At 46.0% G+C, this 20,267-nt stretch overlaps 3 pseudogenes; all 3 read left to right on the top strand.

Moving 5' to 3' along the window:
• Positions 1 to 5,414: 5,414 nt before the first annotated feature.
• LOC142434819 (snurportin-1 pseudogene) lies at positions 5,415 to 6,335 on the top strand (annotated as a pseudogene).
• Positions 6,336 to 8,493: 2,158 nt separating this feature from the next.
• Positions 8,494 to 9,587, top strand: LOC142434818 (splicing factor YJU2 pseudogene; annotated as a pseudogene).
• Positions 9,588 to 15,570: 5,983 nt separating this feature from the next.
• Positions 15,571 to 16,508, top strand: LOC142434816 (snurportin-1 pseudogene; annotated as a pseudogene).
• Positions 16,509 to 20,267: the final 3,759 nt, after the last annotated feature.

Here is a 20,267-nt window from a genome sequence, read left to right as displayed (position 1 = left end):
AAGTATCCTTATACTCAGCAAGACATCTTAATGGCTGCCATGGATGGTTTTGATAGTCTGCGGGCACGGAATGTTCCACCAAGGAGATCCAAATTGAGAGTGCTGGACCTAACCCTGAACCCTGACACCAAAGTCTGGAAAGTGTGCTCTGTGCCCTCATCAGATGATACGCTGTCCACCCAGCCGAGAGCTATGACTCACCAAGGGAAGGATTTCAGAGCAGGGGAGACGTCTCAGCCCTTGGCCTCTATGGTGTTAATCACAGACCTGTGTTTTCTTGAAACAGGCCAGGATGAATTGCTCACCTGCCTCATTGAAAGAGTTCAGCAGGGAAGGGGTCTGCCACCCCTGGGCTGTAGGAAGTTAGAATTTATAGGTCTCCCAGAACTCCCAGTTATTGAAGGGGTACTGCATGAGGTGCAGCTGGACTCTGTCCAGGAGGTGGTATTGCACTGCAGATGGGACCTGAAAACCCTCAAGTGGTTTGTACCTTACCTGGCCTACTTCACTCAGCTGAGCACACTCCATCTTTCTGGAATCATCCTGGACCCCCTTGGGTCATGTAGCAGGGAGGAAGTGGAGAAGTTACTTGAAGAGTTGACCTCTCAGCTGCTCAGTCTGCATCAACTCAGGCACCTCATTCTGGAATCTGTCTATTTCATCGACGAACAACTTGACCAGATGCTCAGGTGTTTGCCGGCTCCCTTGAAGACCCTCACCTTAAAGTACTGCGTGCCAGTGGACTCTGACATGTTTAGTCTGTGCACGAGTCCCAGCACCAGGAGCCTCAGATTCCTGGATTTGAGCGGAGTGTTCAAGGCGGCCTTGAGATATGAATTCCTCCCAAGTCTGCTCGAGAGGGTCTCAGCCACCCTGACCTACCTCAACTTAGCTGACTGTGGCATCAATGACTCTGAGCTCACTGCCTTGCAGCCTGCTCTGGGCCAGTGCTCCCAGCTCACTACCTTGCTGCTGGGTGGAAACTCAGTCTCCATGGCTGTGCTGCAGGACCTGCTTGAGCACACGTGGCCACTGTGCAATTTCTGCTTTGTGGCGCTCCCTGTTCCTCAGCATTGCTATCGGGATCATGGAGGTCCAGTGTATCTGAGTACTCTTTCGGAGGCTTTGCGGGAGCTCGAGATGACCCTGCAGGCCTATGGGCCCCTCTCTGTAAAATTCTCTCCCAGCACAGGTAAGAGTAATTGGGATGAAATCATCATACATGTGTAAAGTGAATGTGATGACCCTCTTTACCAATTCTCGGCTCTGCTCCTGGTTTACCCTCTCACTTTTAAGACATTACTGTTTACTACGCTAATAAGATAATTTCGAGTTCGGTTCAAGAGGATTGGGCTATCTTTGCTAGCACAGTGTGGTCCGTTTGACTAGAAGACTACAGGAAGCATCTGCCATTAACAGCCTTACCCAGTCATTCCTTGCCGCCTTCACATCTCTTTCACAAGACATGAAAATAGATTCCCACAGCCTGGAAATGACAGAAAGGAGCATTATACGTCCTTGAAACCCAAGCTTCCTGCCCTGGGAACCTCATAGACTCCGAGGAACGTGGACGCCAACACTCCACGAATCTCCAAGGAATTCACCCCCATGTTGAAAAGAGGCCAGTCCCTCCTACAGCAAGACAATCAGCTGACAGCCTTGCACACCCACACCTAAGCTTCTGCACGCCAACAGCCCTTTCCTGAGATGAAATAAATGTCGCTTTGTAAAACCATCCACTGTGGTATTTAGTTCTCATCTACCCAGAATAAAAAAACATCGCCTTGACTCTGGATCTGTGAAAACGCAAAGAAAGTGGAACCGGAACGAAGCCCCGCCCCACGCTCCACGCGCCTGGCCCAGGGATTGGCGGTAAGGGGGCGGATCCCTCCAGGGAGCCCCGCCCCCTGGTCGCGCGCCCGAGCCCCGGATGGCTAGTCAGGAGGAACCAGCCAGGAAGCCCGCTGCGCGCATGCGCAGGACACCTGAGCCCAGGCGCGTGGCAATGACGAAGTTCCGCCCTCTTCAGGACTTCCGTGTGAATCAAACTTGGGCAAAGCACAGCCCCTCGTCACACTGCGCGTGCGCGTGCGCCCTGAGAAGCCTCCTTGTCTTGCAGGGTCCAGAAAGGTGGGAGGCACAGCAACATCCCCTGGGCTTGTTCGAATGCCATCTCTGTGCTTTCTTGGCTCCATACAGCTGTGTGCGGCAGAAGCCCCCCACACCTACCTAAACAGTAAGACAATGATGTTTGTTTGTTTTATAATCCCTAATTGGTAATGCTTCTTACATAAGAGCCGTTGGGAAGAGAATATACTGGGCCCTTCTCCAGAGGTCAATCCTTTAAACATGCCCAATGTGATCCAATCATCCCTGCAGTGCTCCAGATAAATGCAATTGATGTGGCATACTTGGTAACCAGGGCACTCATTCCAACCTACCAGGCAATCTGTGGGGCTTGATGAGGTCATCTACCCCTGGAGAGATCAACAGTCTGTAGGCAGCCAAGGAGGCACTTTTACTCTTTCCCATAAGTTGGCTCTATGTTGGAAGAGACAGAGTACAAGTGTGTTTGTGCTATGGGAAATGAGTTACATCAATGAATATTCATAAGGGTATTATTTTGCATATGTGACAATCTGTGGACTAGAGCCATTTCTGTAACCAATTGCTTAATCCACTCTCATCTGGTAACACACCTCCTCAAAATGTTCTATGTTCTATCAGTCACAGCGGGTGAGGTTTGATGGCTGACAATTTATCTCAACAGGGTTGGGTCTGGACGCTAAGTGTGTGTTCTGTTAGGATGGCATCAGCCTGGTGGATAAGATAACCAAAACTGCCATCACTTCCCTACTGAGACCTACTGTGTACAGCCAATGATGGGGAAGCTAGCTATCTTGTGGGTGTGGTTTTTGAATTAAAATGACTCTGAAAGCTCTCTAGCTTTGTTCTGGACCTGGACACTTCCTCTGTCCTGAAGGTTTGGAGACTTGAGAGAGAATCCTGCCATTATCTCTGTATCTATGGAAATTGTTGGTCTCAACACCCTTGGGAAGAAGTTTGTCCTTTGACCTGCCATCTTGGATTCATCACCCACTGGAAATACTTGATCAAAGATAAGAGTCAAGATTAAAAGCTGAGCCTTTTTAACCTTTCCAATGGTGATTTGAAATAGGGAGTAACATGAAATCTAAATAGTTCTGAGGTGCTGAGTGGGGAAGGTCCTAGAGGTTGAGGTGTGGCATTCCAAACTTGTTTTTCTTTGAGGCCTATGTGAATTGAGTGCATTCAATATTGCATTATGAACATATAAATATATTTGCTCTACCCAGTCTAATCAGGATGTTGTGCTTACCCTCTATCTCCTTCACACCTCAGTACATATTCAGGGACTTGATGCATCTTAATAGCTTGCTGTTGTGCAATGGTTCATTAAATGTATCATCTTGCTGAGATCATGATTCTCTGTAGTGTGGCAGGTAAAGAAGGGTGTCAATTTGGGGGATGGGCCTCAGTGTGGAGTTATTCATCTATTAATCAACTGTTGGAGGTTTCAGAACCACCACTGTTTCCAACTCAGAGTGATGAGAGCCTGCTCCCATAAAGACATATAATAGTGGTCCCCAAGTAGCTGCTCCCGTCCACTGAGGTGAAATGGAATGGCCCATTCAGTGATACCTGGATTTTAAATAGCGGAGAAAGATGGGGCTTTCTTCTCCCATTCAGAATTACAGTCGTGGAATCCCACAGGGGTGGTTTACTCTGTCCTGTGTGGTTTCTACTCATCTGCATTGACAGTGGCAAGAAGCTCCTTTTACTCTTTGTTTGAGAGAATGCACTTTAGTGCAAACCTTGTGCTTGCTTAATTATTATAGACAGAATCTAAGTGAGTGTTTGCTTTTAATGATGGACTTAAATATCCACTCAAGACTTCAATCCTGGAATTGCTTTTAGATTCTCGATGTCGGGTGAAAACTGAATAAAAACTCTTCTAAATTATCAAGGCGTTTCAGTGGCTGTCTTTTTTGTGGACCCACAGCACTGCTGCCGAGACTCTCGTGTCTGAAGAGTAAGTTGAAGCCTTACTATTCAACCCTCTCACACTCCCACCACAAACCCTTAAAACAGAAATTTTAACGAGGGTAGACAAACATGTCCTAGACATGTAAACCAGAGATAGCTTAGTCTTCTGTGGTCAACTCTCACCTGGTGGATGAATAAGACCCTCTTGATTACAAAGCTATTAACTGAAAGCTGTGTAGAAAATGCCTGTCTGACTATGTTTCTTTGGATAAAATCAGGCAAAGCTTTCTTGGGGTGTGAGCCTATTCCCACCTCTCTTTTCTGTGCCACATCTACAGAATGACATTTTCGATGTTCTCCCTACTATAACTTGAAGTATTCCCCCTTGGTCATCATGTTTCATGTTAATATTTTAATTTTTCTCCTGAAGTTGCTCTTTGAAATGTTCTGTTCAGCATTCTTTTATCATTTCTTCCATTTGCTTTAGTTACATTTCTACCAATGGCGGGATTCAGAGTCTCTTAGATGTCCACTTTGGTCATTCTACCTTTTGTGTCTTGTGGAGGACTTTTCTTTCTTTCTTCATACATGATGTTATTGATGTGATCACACAGCTGGTCCAGTTTCCTGTTGCTAGTGTTCACTCAATCCTATCTGTTCTTGAGATGCCTTTGACATTCATGTGGGATGGATCTCAGGTTATATTTGTACTCTCACGTAGTTGATTTATTTCTTCATCTTCATGGCCCCAGCCTCATTTTTCACTGCACATAATGACCTCCTCCAAAAATCTTTTAAGTTAGGGCTTAAGTCTCAACATTAACTTTTTGGATGTTATACCTAACTTTCAAATGCCAAAAACAAACCCCAAACCAAAAACCACTTCCAGATACCTTGAGATCATGTAACAATGAAGTAGTTCTTCTTGCCCTCAGGTAGGGTACACTGGAAATTGCATTACCTGCATGCGTCTAAAGATGGTCCAGGGAGGAGCTGTGTTTTAGGGATTTCCTGGGCGTGTCTTTGATGGACAGGACTGTCGGTTGCAGAATCAGGAGTCCTACCCTAGGATCTTGCTCTGATGCCTCACTTGAAAGTGCCAATGTTCTAAACTCTTTAGAACATAGGACTTAGTGAAGTAAAATCCCGTCTTTGAATGGTCTGATGGTATGAGGACTTCATGGGAATGGCGACCCTAATGTGTCTGCATCTTTGTGTCCTTCATAAACGAAGGCACTTTGTCCTTACCTTATCTTTGGTGTTAGGGTCCCTTTTGTAGTGAAACACTTGTGCAACTTCTGTAGTGGATTTGATTTCCGTGGATTGTATAGGCAGAAGTCAGTCGTGCATAGCTGCCATTTATTTTGTTCAAAAAGTTTGATGGAACGATGGAAGAGCTGAGTCCAGCCCTGGCTAGCAGATTCTCTGTGTCCCGAGATTTGAATGGCCGTGCAGCCTCACACCCCGCCTGTCCCAGTACAAGCCCAAGTGCAGTTCCTTGGAGCAGGATGAGCTGCACCATCATTATTGGAACTGCAGAAATACAAGCGACTCGCCTCTGTGAACCACACCAGAAGGCTGGCTGAAGATGACTGGACCGTAGTGGAGAGTGATGAGGAGGAACACAGGAAAGATGATGAAGACATGGATGTTGATATTGATGAGAAACTCCCCAAGTGCTATGCCAATCAGTTGATGCTCTCTGAGTGGCTGATTGATGTCCCCGCGGACATGGGGCAGAAGTGGATTTGCGTCAGTGCCCCATTGGAAAAAGAGCGCTCATTGTGGCCTCCAGGGGTTGCACCAGCGCCTACACCAAGAGCGGTTACTGCGTGGACAGGCTTCCTTCCCTCCTGCCGGGAGGCAGCAGGCAGAAGTCATGGACACCATTGTGCAGTGCATTCACAGTGAGGTGCACCAGACCTACTACGTTCTGGACCTGATGTGTTAGCGGGGACATCCCATTTATGACTGCCCCACTAATTTCTGGTTCTACTGGATGCATGCGAAGTTAGCTGAGGAAGGCTACCTGGGAGAGCAAACAAAGCTCAATCCTTTTTAGTTTGTGGGGCCCAGAAGTTCCAGTGCACCCCAAGAGGCTGTGTGAGGTGCTGGCCACAGGCTTCCCTTTTGAGGTGGACGGGCTCCTCCTCTACCACAAGCAGATGCACTACAACCCGGGCAGCATCCCCCTGGTGGGCTGGCTATGGCCTTACATGGTGCTGCTGGCCTGCAGACCACCCAGCAAGAGTACACAAGGCACCAGCTGCTGCAAATCAGCCAGCAAAATTAATGCTGTTATTCTTTAGAGTTAGTGAATGTTGCAGGGTATAGCTTTGATAACAACATCCTGGTCAATAAAATAAAAATAGTACAATCGTGGTTAAAACATTCACGGGAATAATGATATTAATTAAAATGTTCTGATTTTGATTACATAGGAGCATATTTTAAAATAAATGACTACTGGGACTCTCTGACATGGAAGGGGAAAGGAGTCAGGTTATTCATCAGTCAACAAGATTGCCTTAATGTGACCAATGTTTGTCTAAAGTATACTTGCAAATTTTACCTTGTGATTTCCCGAATCCTTCTGTCACCACGACCATATTTTCCAACTGTTTTCCCTACCTCATTGTTTCCTAATTTCTCACTCCAATTACCAATTATTATCTATGTGGCTTGACTACATGTTGGGTCAATTTCATACTGAAGTGATTGGAAAACTACTTCAGCGTCTTCATTAGTGATTCGGGAGGAAATTTTACTCATCATTGTGTTGACTAGACTTTCTTGTACTCCCATAGATATCCATCACAGAGAGCATTGTAGTTCAATACAGATCTCCAAGTTTCCATTTGTTGAACGCACCATTATGCCTCTTGAGTTTGCTTTTCCTGTAGAGTAAGCCTTGGGATGGTTTGATTCAATGTGCAATGACCACATTTCCTACTGATCTTTGATTTATCCACTTCACCAGCTGCTGAGGTCACTGTCCACCATCGGCCTGCCCATATTGGATTCCAAAACCTTAGGATCAACATAGACAGAGGAAGTATCTAGACTGAAATGTAAGCCTCACATGGATCTTGAGAGCCTCTCCCACTGTGAGTTGATAAGAGGAGTAACAAAGCCAGAAAGCTCCCTTCTGAGGAGCTCTGGGTGCCATGATCCAGTTTTGGAGGGCAAGGACAACCAGTGTAGCTCTCCCAGAAGTTTGAGCAGACGTCTCGTACCATTCACAAGTCAGGATTGCTCTTGGAGCAGATTGATCAGCATAAGCAGCAGGAACCCACCCAGGCTCCTGGACCTGAGCATCCAGAGTGTGTTTCATAATAAGGCCTCAGCCATCGCTGTCCTGGAGTCGCTACTCACGAACTCTTCCCACCACTGTCATGCAGCTGTGGTCGGTGGACATAGATACGCAGCGAAAGCCACGGTACTGTCTTGGCTTTTTATCCTGCTCCTGTAGGGGCTCTAATGAAATCTTGGCATTCTCAACAGGATATTTTGATATCCTGCTTCCCAGATGATTCCACGCAGGGGATGTGAACTCGGAGCTGTGGATATATGCCTGAACACTGACACCAAGTTTTGGAGAGTGTGGTCTGAAACCCAATCCATTGCGTCCAGTGACAACCCAGCCCAGGACTGTGACTCTCAAAGGGAAGGATCCCGTAGCAGGAGAGAAGCCTCAGTGTTTGGCCTCTATGTATTTGCTCAAAAGCGTTTGCCTTCTTGAATCAGTTCCAGATGAATTGTTCACTATTATCATTACAAGAGTCAACTGTGGAAAGACCCTGCCACCCCTCTGCTGTCAGGAGTTAGCATTTGAAGGAGATCTGTCACAGCTTCTGATTATTGAGGAAATCTTAAATGGGGTACAAATGGATTCTGTGCAGGAGGTGGGAATCCACTGCAGATGGGACCTGCAGAGGCGCAACTGGTTTACTGCTTACCTGTCCCAGATGGGTCACCAGAGCACACTCCATGTTTCCCAAGTAAGTCCCACATATGTCCAGATCCCCTGGTGTCATGTACCATGAACAAAGTGGAGAAGTGTCTTGCAAAACTGGCCTCTCATATCGTCAGTCTGCATTACTCCAGCACCTCGTTCTGGAAGCAGTCTTCTTCCTCAATGACCACGTCTATCAGCTGCTCAGTTGTTGACCTACACATTCGCAGTTTCTCTCTTTAAAAGCACTGCATTGCTTTGGACTCTGGCCTGACCGCCTGTGCTTTTGTCCCCAAACCAGCCAACTAAGGTCCCCGCATATGAGTGGTGTGTTCAGGGTATCCTTAAGACATGAATTCCTCCCAAGTCTGCTAGAGAGGGTCTCAGCCACCGTGAACCACCTGAATTTAGCTGACTGTGACATCGATGACTCTGAGCTCACTGCCTTGCAGCCTGCTCTGTGCCAGTACTCCGCGCTCACCATCTTAGAGTTGGGTGGAAACCCAGTCTCCATGGCGGTCTTGCAGGACCTGCTTCAGCACACAAGCTCTGTGTAAGTTCTCCCTTCTGGGGCTCCTTGTGCCTCAGGATTGCTATGAGGACACGGAAAGTTCTCTGTCTTAGGATACTCTTTTAGATGCAATGGAGGATCTCAAGACGACCCTGCAGTCTACAGATTCCTCACTTTAAGATTTTCTCCCAGTAAGGGAAGTTGGGATGAAATCATCATGCATGTGGAAAGCTAATGTGGTTGCCTTCCTTACTAATCCTCACTTATGCTTCTGGTTTACTGTACCACTTGGAAAACCCTCATGTTCACTATGCAAATGATATTATTTGGAGTTAGGTTCAAGAGGATTAGGCTATCTTTGCTCTAACAATGTGGTGATTGGAGTTGAAGATTACAAGAAGCATCTGACATTTACGCCCTTAGCCCAGTCATTCCTTGCTGGCTTCACATCTCTCATCTACAAGACATGAAAAGAGAGGCCAACAGACAGGAGCAGAGCACCCCAAGAAGATCTCCAAGCTCATGATGCCCAAGTACCAGCTGTATAAGGTGCAACTGAGGATCCCCTTCCACATGAAATGTAAGACGTGCGGAGAGTATGTCTACAAGGGCACGAAGGTCAGTGCGCGCAAAGAGACGGTGAACCATGAGGACTACGCGGGCCTGACGATCTCCTGCTTCTACATCAAGTGCAAGCACTGTGGGGAGGAGTTGACCTTCAAGACAGACCCCGAGAGCACAGACGACGCCCTGCAGCTGGAGCCTCGTGTAACTTGCAGGCTGAGACGCATCAGGAAGAGAGGGTGCCAAAGGAGCCGGAGCACCCCGTGAAGGTGATGGGGAGGCGCACCGAGGACTCCCAATTGGAGATGGAGGTGCGGGAGATCCTGCAGCGGCTGGACCAGCGGCAGGCCCACGTGGATTTCGAGGTCGTGATGCAGCAACCTGACAGAGGAGCAGCAGAGGCAGAAGCAGGAGGGAGACCAGAAGGAGGTGGCGGCCCTGATGGAGGAAGTAAAGAAGCATCGACTAGGGGCAGTCACCGGGCCGGTGCCTCCCGCCATCCTGAACCAGCTGCCAAATGCAAAGAGGTAAGAGAGCTATGAGCTGAGCCTGGGGAGTCTGGACAGCACAAGGTGTCAGCTGCCTCGCCTGGTAGTTTTAACAAAGATGGGTGAGGATAGCAGCCTACCACTGGCCCTGAGGTGCCAATTCCCGTCCCTGCTTGGAGCGGGTAGGCAGCTATCCCGAGATTGAGGACAGTCGCGCCAGAGGCCCATCCCTGAGCCTCCACCACAAGTCCAACCATGCTAGCTGGGCCAGAGCTCCCAGAATTGGGACCTAGCAAGCATCCTGGTGCCCCACCTCCCATATTTTGTGGGACCTGGTGCCCCACCTCCCATATTTTGTGACCCGGGGACCTGGCGCTGAATTTGTGGAATGGGAGTGTTCTGTTTTGTATATAATTACTTCATTTGGAGAAACCAACAAGAAAAGTACACGAGCAACTACTACAGGGTCTGTAGAAAATGTTCTAGAATTGAATTTGAAGGCAGAGGTACAGCTCTTCCTTGATCTTATTGAATCGTATCCCATTTTCGATGCAGTGAAAATGAAACTGGTAAAACCAATAATGCTAAAAAAGTTTGACTGTTGATAAAAATCTTCTCCAACATCTTATCTTTGTTAGAGCCTAGATCCTGAGCACACAGTCTGGACGACACTTTAAGAGAAAAGAAAGAAAGACTGAAATCATCTGCAGATTAACCAAGCCCGACTGAATTCCTTGGGATCAGAAGACAAGGACGCACCTAATCTAGCCTTTCCCATGCCAAGATTTCCCGCTGAAAAAGAGCGTGATGTGAACAGTCATGTTATCTCACAGGAAACCACGTGAATTCGATTATGGCAGACATTGTTTTCTTCAGCGTCATTCAGTTGGCTCCGACGCACAGGGACCCGCGCAGGAGAGATGGAAAGACTGCACACTCTGCGCCATCCTCACAACCGTGTGTAAGTGTGAGGCCTTCGTTGCAGCTACTCTGTGAATCCATCACGTCAATGGCCTGCTTTTGTCTCTCTGTCCTTTTCCAGGAACTGATCTCTCCACAAAACAGGTCCAAAATATGTAGCTTGACGTCCCATCATCCACATCTGTAAGGAGCAATCTGGTTATACTTTATATATAGATAATATTATGTTATAATATTAAAAACACAAATAAAAGTATATATACTTGTCCGTTTGGCATACCTCCTCAATAGAAATTGAGCACTGTTTCCTTGTTTTGTTGCCACAACTTTCTCTTGATCCACTTAACCATTCAACGACGAAGTATTTGGGAATGCCCCTTCTCATGGCTATCCCTTCTTTGTTATCATGCACAGTTTCTGCGTTGGAGGCAGCAGGGTCTATTGACGCTTCACCTTAACTTGCTCTTTTTGAGGATATCTTCAAACGGGTGCAACAAGACAGTGTCCACAGTGTGGCAGTGTTTTGCAGCTGGAACTGCTCAGCCTGCACTGATTTGCCTCTTGTTTGGACCAGATGGTTCATGTGAGAAGTCTCAGACTGTCTGGAAACATCTTGGGCTCAACTCATAGGAGGTGGACAGCCAGGACTAAAAATGTACAATGGTGACAAAGAGATACAGTCATCTCCTACAGGGAGTCCCGTAAGTTTATCCTTCTACAAGGGATATTAGTAAAGAATGGATTTATGTTTGTGAAACCCTTACATGTATTGCAATTATTTCTGGTACAATGGGCCTGTGAAACACAACACGGTCATGTTTCCATTTTGGGTGAAGTGAATGTGTTCTATGTTGTATTATTCACCTATGTATTTACTTGCTCTGCTCAATAGAAACAATACAAAAAATTAGAGTGTATTGCTTACCTTCTATAATTCATAGGTTCTCAACCTGTGAGTCTTGACCCCTTGGGGTCTCAAAGGATCCTTTCGTAGAGGTCGTCCGATTCATATCAATAGCAAAATGACAGTTATGAAGTAGCAAGGGAAATAATCTTATGGTTGGGCGGGTCACCTCAACATGAGGAACTCTATTAAAGGGTCGCGCATTAGGACGGTTGAGAACCACTGCCCTCTATCTTTCACACCTCCATACCCATTGAGGGTCCTTGATACGTCTTTATAACTTGCCTATGTGCAAGGGTACAAGATCTGTGTCAGCTTGCTGAGGTCAAGAATCTCATCAGTGTGGAAGGTATGTAAGCATCTCTGTTTGGAGTGGAAGTTTAGGATTGGAAGAACAAGCACACATCCTGCCAAATGCAAATGATGCAACCCAACTAGCTGGAAGGCAGCCAAACTTGAAGCACTTCCTGATGCAGATGGGAGAAAGTCTGGCCAGGATCTAGCATCCCACAGATGTTGCAAGGATATAAGGAAGGTACCTCAGAACCCACGGGGAGAGAACCTTATCTTCCAGGTGAGGTCCTGAAGTTGGATTCCACCTACCTAAATAGTAAGACAATGATGTTTCCTTGTTTTATAAACCCTAATTGCTAATGCTTCTTACATAAGAGCCGTTGAGAAGAGAATATACTGTGCTCTTCTCAAGAGGTCCATGCTTTAAACATGCCCAATGTGATCCAATCATCCCTGCAGTGCTCCAGATAAATGCAATTGATGTGGCATGCTTGGTAAAGCATTGGGCTGATTGCCACCAGGGTACTCATTCAAACCTACCAGGCAATCTGTGGGGCTTGATGAGGTCATCTACCCCTGGAGAGATCAACAGTCTGTAGGCAGCCAAGGAGGCACTTTTACTCTTTCCCATAAGTTGGCTCTATGTTGGAAGAGACAGTACAAGTGTGTTTGTGCTATGGGAAATGAGTTACACCAATGAATATTCATAAGGGTATTATTTTGCATATGTGACAATCTGTGGACTAGAGCCATTTCTGTAACCAATTGCTTAATCCACTCTCATCTGCTGACACACCTCCTCAAAATGTTCTATGTTCTATCAATCACAGCGGGTGAGGTTTGATGGCTGACAGTTTATCTCAACAGGGCTGGGTCTGGACGCTAAGGGTGTGTTCTGTTAGGATGGCATCAGCCTGGTGGATAAAATGACCAAAAATACCATCACTTCCCTGCTGAGACCTACTGTGAACAGCCAATGATGGGGAAGCTAGCTATCTTGTGGGTGTGGTTTTATGAATTAAAATGACTCTGAAAGCTCTCTAGCTTTGTTCTGGACCTGGACCCTTCCTCTGTCCTGAAGGTTTGGAAACTTGAGAGAGAATCATGCCATTATCTCTGTATCTATGGAAATTGTTGGTCTCAACACCCTTGGGAAGAAGTTTGTCCTTTGACCTGCCATCTTGGATTCATCACCCACTGGAAATACTTGATCAAAGATAAGAGTCAAGATTAAAATCTTAGCCTTGTCAACCTTTCCAATGGTGATTTGAAATCGGGAGTAACAGGAAAATTCTCTAAATAGTTCTGAGGTGCTAAGTGGGGAAGGTCCTAGAGGTTGAGGTGTGGCATTCCAAACTTGTCTTTCTTTGAGGCCTATGTGAATTGAGTGCATTCAATATTGCATTATGAACATATAAATATATTTGCTCTACCCAGGCTAATCAGGGTGTTGTGCTTACCCTTTATCTCCTTCACACTTCAGTACCTATTCAGGGACTTGATACATCTTAATAGCTTGCTTTTGTGCGATGGTTCATTAAATGTATCATCTTTTTAAAATACATTTTATTAGCGGCTCATACAACTCTTATCACAATCCATATATATACATACATCAATTGTATAAAGCACATCTGTACATTCTTTGCTGTAATCATTTTCTTTTATTCCCCCACATTTTATTAGGGGCTCATACAACTCTTATCACAATCCATACATATACATACATCAATTGTATAAAGCACATCCGCACGTTCCCTGCCCCAATCATTCTCAAAGCATTTGCTCTCCACTTAAGCCCTTTGCATCAGGTCCTCTTTTTAAATGTATCATCTTGCTGAGATCATGATTCTCTGTAGTGTGGCAGGTAAAGAAGGGTGTCAGTTTGGGGGATGGGCTCCAGTGTGGAGTTATTCATCTATTAATCAACTGTTGGAGTTTTCAGAACCACCGCTGTTTCCAGTTCAGAGTGATGAGAACCTGCTCCCATAAAGACATATAATAGTGGTCCCCAAGTAGGTGATCCCGTCCACTGAGTTGAAATGGAATGGCCCATTCAGTGATACCTGTATTTTAAATAGCGGAGAATGATGGGGCTTTCTTCTCCCATTCAGAATTACAGTCGTGGAATCCCACAGGGGTGGTTTACTCTGTCCTGTGTGGTTTCCATTCATCTGCATTGACAGTGGCAAGAAGCTCCTTTTACTCTTTGTTTGAGAGAATGCACTTTAGTGCAAACCTTGTGCTTGCTTAATTATTATAGACAGATTCTAAGTGAGTGTTTGCTTTTAATGATGGACTTAAATATCCACTCAAGACTTCAATCCTAGAATTGTTTTTAGATTCTCGATGTCGGGTGACAACTGAATAACAACTCTTCTAAATTATCAAGGCGTTTCAGTGGCTGTCTTTTTTGTGGACCCACAGCACTGCTGCCGAAGCTCTCATGTGTCTGAAGAGTAAGTTGAAGCCTTACTATTCAACCCTCTCACAATCCCACCACAAACCCTAAAAACAGAAAATTTAAGGAGGGTAGACAAACATGTCCTAGACATGTAAACCAGAGATAGCTTAGTCTTCTCTGGTCAATTTTCACCTGGTGGATGAATAAGACCCTCTTGATTACAAAGCGATTAACTGAAAGCTGTGCAGAAAATGCCTGTCTGACTATGCTTCTTTGGATAAAGTCAGGCCAAGCTTTCTTGGGGTGTGAGCCTATTCCCACCTCTCTTTTCTGTGCCACATCTACCGAATGACATTCTCGATGTTCTCACTATTATAACTTGAAGGATTTCCCCCTTGGGCATCATGTTTCATGTTAATATTTTAATTTTTCTCCTGAAGTTGCTCTTTGAAATGTTCTGTTCAGCATTATTTCATCATTTCTTCCATTTGCTTTAGTTACATTTCTACCAATGGCAGGATTCAGAGTCTCTTAGATGTCCACTTTGGTCATTCTACCTTTTGTGTCTTGTGGAGGACTTTTCTTTCTTCATACAAGATGTTATTGATGTCATCACACAGCTGGTCCAGTTTCCTGTTGCTAGTGTTCACTCAATCCTATCTGTTCTTGAGATGGCCTTGCCATTCATGTGGGATGGATCTCAGGTTATATTTGTGCTCTCACGTAGTTGATTCATTTCTTCAGCTTCATGGCCCCAGCTTCATTTTTGACTGCACATAATGACCTCCTCCAAAATCTCTTAAATTAGGGCTTAAGTCTCAGCACTAAGTTTTTTGGATGTTACACATAACTTTCCAATGCCCAAAACAAAACAAAAACCCCAAATCAAAAACCACTTCCGGAAATGTCTTGAGATCATGTAACAATGAAGTTGTTCATCTTGCCCTCTGGTAGGGTGCATTGGAAATTGCATTACTTGCATGCTTCTAAAGATGGTCCAGGGAGAAGCAGTGTTTTAGGGCTCCCTGGGCGTGTCCTTGATGGACAGGACTGTCGGTTGCATAATCAGGAGTCCTACCTTAGCATCTTGCTCAGATGCCTCATTTGAAATCAACAATCTTCTAAACTCTTTAGAACATAAACTATGTGTCCCAATCTTGGTCCTCCTCTGGCTTCCATAATCCCCCTCTTATTGTGATTAATGGTCTTACAATTACTCATGAATTTGTACACCTTCCAGTATTCCAGGACTTAGTGAAGTAAAATCCTGTCTTTGAGTGGTCTGAAGAACCAAAACTTCATGGCTTGGCATCCCTAATGTGTCTGCGTCTTTGTGTCTTTCATAAATGAAGGCACTTTGTCCTTAACTTATCTTTGGTGTTAGGGTCTCTTTTGTACTGAAACACTTGTCCAACTTCTGTAGTGGATTTGATTTCTGAAGATTGCACAGGCAGAAGTCAGTCGTGCATACCTGCCATTTGGTCCATAAAGGTTGTTGGAAAGATGGAACAGCTGAGTCCAGCCCTGGCTAGCAGATTCTCTGTGTCCTGAGATTTGAAGGGCCATGCAGCCACACACCCACGCCTGTCCCAGTACAAGCCCAAGTGCAGTTCCTTGCAGCAGGATGAGCTGCACCGTCGTTATTGGAACTGCAGAAATGCAAGCGACTGGCCTCTGTGAACCACACCAGAAGGCTGGCTGCAGATGACTGGACCAGAGTGGAGAGTGAGGAGGATGAACACAGGAAAGATGATGAAGACATGGATGTTGATATTGACGAGAAACTCCCCAAGCGCTATGCCAATCAGTTGATGATCTCTGAGTGGCTGATTGATGTCCCCGCGGACTTGGGGCAGGAGTGGATTGCGGTCTTGTGCCCCATTGGAAAAAGAGCGCTCATTGTGGCCTCCAGGGGTTGCACCAGCGCCTACACCAAGAACAGTTACTGCGTGGACAGGTTTCCTTCCCTCCTGCCGGGAGGCAGCAGGCAGAGCTCATGGACAGCTACCGAAGACACCATTGTGGAGTGCATTCACAGCGAGGTGCACCAGACCTACTATGTTCTGGACCTGATGTACTGTCAGGGACATTCCCGTTTATGACTGCCCCACTGATTTCTGGTTCTACTGGATGCATGTGTAGTTAGCCGAGGAAGGCGACCTGGGAGAGCAAACAAAGCTCAATCCTTTTAAATTTGTGGGGCTCCAGAACTTCGAGTGCTCCCCAAGAGGCTGTGTGAGGTTCTGGCCACAGGCTTCCCTTTTGTGGCGGACGGGCTCCTCTTCAACCACAAGCAGATCCACTAAATCAGGGGCACCATCCCCCTGGTGGGCTGCCTATGGCCTTACATGGTGCTGCTGGCCTGCAGACCACCCAGCAAGAGTACACAAGGCACCAACTGCAACAAATCAGCCAGCAAAATTAATGCTGTTATTCTTTAGAGTTAGTGAATGTTGCAGGGTATAGCATTGATAACAACATCCTGGTTAATAAAATAAAAATAGTACCATCATGGTTAAAACATTCAAGGGAACAAGGATATTAATTAAAATGTTCTGATTCTGATTACATAGGAGCATATTTAAAAATAAATAAAAATAAATGACTACTGGGACTCGCTGACATGGGGGTTGGGGGAAGGAGGCAGGTTATCCATCAGTCAACAAGATGGCTTTAATGTGGCTAATGTTTGTCTAAAGTATACTTGCAAATTTTACCTTGTGATTTCCCGAATCCTTCTATCACCAAGACCATATTTTCCAACTGTTTCCCCTACCTCATTGTTTCCTAATTTCTCACTCCAATTACCAATAATTATCTATGCCTCTTGACTACATGATGGGTCAATTTCATACTGAAGTGATTGGAAAACTACTTCAGCTTCTTCATTAGTGAATCGTGAGGAAATTTTACTCATCATTGTATTGACAAGACTTTCTTGTAATTCCATAGATATCCATCACAGAGAGCATTGTAGTTCAATACAGATCTCCAAGTTTCCATTTGTTGAATGCACCATTATGCCTCTTGAGTTTACCTTTCCTGTAGAGTAAGCCTTGGGATGGTTCGATTCAATGTGCAATGACCACATTTCCTACTGATCTTTGATTTATCCACCTCACCAGCTGCTGAGGTCACTGTCCACCATCTGTCTGCCCATATTGGATTCCAAAACCTTAGGACCAACATAGACAGAGGAAGTATCTAGACTGAAATGTAAGCCTCACATGGGTCTTGCGAGTCTCTCCCACTGTGAGTTGATAAGAGGAGTAACAAAGCCAGAAAGCTCCCTTCTGAGGAGCTCTGGGTGCCATGATCCAGTTTTGGAGGGCAAGGACAACTCGTACCATTCACAAGTCAGGATTGCTCTTGGAGCAGATTGATCAGCAGAAGCAGCAGGAACCCACCCAGGCTCCTGAACCTGGCCATCCAGAGTGTGTGGCAGGATGAGGCCTCAGCCATGGCCGTCCTGGGGTCGCTACTCACGAACTCTTCCCACCACTGTCATGCAGCTGTGGTCGGTGGACACAGACACGCAGCGAAGGCCACGGTAGGGTCTTGGTTTTGATCCTGCTCCCGTAGGGGCTCTCATGAAGTCTTGGCATTCTCAACAGGATATTTTGATATCCTGCTTCCCAGATGATTCCACGCAGGGGATGTGAACTCTGAGTTGTGGATATATGCCTGAACACTGACACCAAGTTTTGGAGAGTGTGGTCTGAAACCCAATCCATTGCGTCCAGTAACAACCTAGCCCAGGACTGTGACTCTCAAAGGGAAGGATCCCGTAGCAGGAGAGAAGCCTCAGTGTTTGGCCTCTATGTATTTGCTCAAAAGCATTTGCCTTCTTGAATCAGTACCAGATGAATTGCTCACTATTATCATTACAAGAGTCAACTGTGGAAAGACCCTGCCTACCCTCTTCTGTCAGTAGTTAGCGTTTGAAGGAGATCTGTCACAGCTTCCGATTATTGAGGAGATCTTAAATGGGGTACAGATGGATTCTGTGCAGGAGGTGGGAATCCACTGCAGATGGGACCTGCAGAGGCGCAACTGGTTTACTGCTTACCTGTCCCAGATGAGTCACCAGAGCACACTCCATTTTTCCCACGTAAGTCCCACATAAGTCCAGATCCCCTGGTGTCATGTACCATGGACAAAGTGGAGAAGTGTCTTGCAAAACTGGCCTCTCATGTCCTCAGTCTGCATTACTCCAGCACCTCGTTCTGGAAGCAGTCTTCTTCCTCAATGACCACGTCTATCAGCTGCTCAGTTGTTGGCCTACACATTCGCAGTTTCTCTCTTTAAAAGCACTGCATTGCGTTGGACTCTGGCCTGACAGCCTGGCTTTTGTCCCCGAACCAGCCAACTAAGGTCCCCGCATATGAGTGGTATGTTCAGGGATTCCTTAAGACATGAATTCCTCCCAAGTCTGCTAGAGAGGGTCTCAGCCACCGTGAACCACCTGAATTTAGCTGACTGTGAAATCGATGACTCTGAGCTCACTGCCTTGCAGCCTGCTCTGTGCCAGTACTCCGCGCTCACCACCTTAGAGTTGGGTGGAAACCCAGTCTCCATGGCTGTCCTGCAGGACCTGCTTCAGCACACAAGCTCTGTGTAAGTTCTCCCTTCTAGGGCTCCTTGTGTCTCAGGATTGCTATGAGGACACGGAAAGTTCTCTGTCTTAGGATACTCTTTTAGATGCAATGGAGGATCTCAAGACGACCCTGCAGGCTACAGATTCCTCACTTTAAGATTTTCTCCCAGTAAGGGAAGTTGCGATGAAATCATCATGCATGTGGAAAGCTAATGTGGTTGCCTTCCTTACTAATCCTCACTTATGCTTCTGGTTTACTGTACCACTTGGAAAACCCTCATGTTCACTATGCAAATGATATTATTTGGAGTTAGGTTCAAGAGGATTAGGCTATCTTTGCTCTAACAATGTGGTGATTGGAGTTGAAGATTACAAGAAGCATCTGACATTTACGCCCTTAGCCCAGTCATTCCTTGCTGGCTTCACATCTCTCATTAACAAGACATGAAAAGAGAGGCCAACAGACTGGAGCAGAGCATGTCCTTGGAACCCAGGGTCCCTGCAGGGGAACCTTATAGATTCAGAAGAACCTGGATGCCAACACTCGTGGAATCCCCTTGGAATGCACACAGATGCTGAAAGTTACCAGTCCATCCCAGTACAAAACAATCAACATCCAATCTTTCATATCCATGTCTAAGCTTCTGACACTAACATATTTTGCCTAAGATAAAATAAATGTCTCTTTGTAAAGCTATCCTCTTGTGGTATTTAGTTCTCCTGGAGCAACACTATTAAAAATGTGCATTCAATTTTAGGCTCTGTTCCCTCGACCTAACAGAAATGGGCACGGAAGGATGTCAGTTTTGGAGTTGTGCCTAGGTAGTGGGCTGTGCTTGTCTATTAATCAATAGTTGGAGGCTTCCAAAACCACTAGCTTCTACAATGGAGAAAGATGAGAGTCTGCCACCTCAAAGACACGCAGCATTGTTTACCAACAAAGCTCATACAGCCCTTGAGAGAAAGTGGAAAGCATCCCATGGGGCAAAAGCAGACAAGACACTTTATATATGGGAGAAAGATGGGGCTTTCTACTCCCACACAGAGTTACAGTCATGGAAACTCTTAGGTTGATGCTTGTATCCTGAGAGCACTTGAGATTTAAGACAGTGTGTGGGATCCTTCTGCAGAGGTCAGTCCTTCAAATATTGGTCAGCACACCACCAGGTCACTGGTTCAAATTTGTCAGCCAGTCCTTGTGCTTTAATGAAGCCATCGACTCCTGGAAAGATTGACAGTCAGTAGGAAGACAAGGAGGCATTTCTACTCCTTTTCATAAGTTTGTTCATAAGTCGGATGAGCTACAGTAGAAGAAAGTTGGTGCTTCAGGAAATGCGCTACAAAGAGGAGCATCCATAATGACAAAACTATATTGCATGTATGAGAAATGGGACAGTAAAGCCATTTCTGTAAACACCCACTTAATCCCCCTCACCCTCCAACACAACCCTCACCATCTTCGGTGTCCTCTCCCTCCCCGTGCATAAGGGCTGATGGCCGAGGTCTTGTGTGAACAGGGCTGGGTCTGGATTCTCAGGAGTTGGTCCGTTCTGATGGCATCAGCCCGGCTGATGAGATCTCATGAAATGCCATCACTTCCATG

The sequence above is a fragment of the Tenrec ecaudatus genome, chromosome X, assembly GCF_050624435.1.
Source record: "Tenrec ecaudatus isolate mTenEca1 chromosome X, mTenEca1.hap1, whole genome shotgun sequence".
NCBI classification, from domain to species: Eukaryota; Metazoa; Chordata; class Mammalia; order Afrosoricida; family Tenrecidae; genus Tenrec; species Tenrec ecaudatus.
The sequence above is the reverse complement of the archived record's forward strand: the minus strand, read 5'-3'. Positions and strand labels throughout refer to the sequence as shown.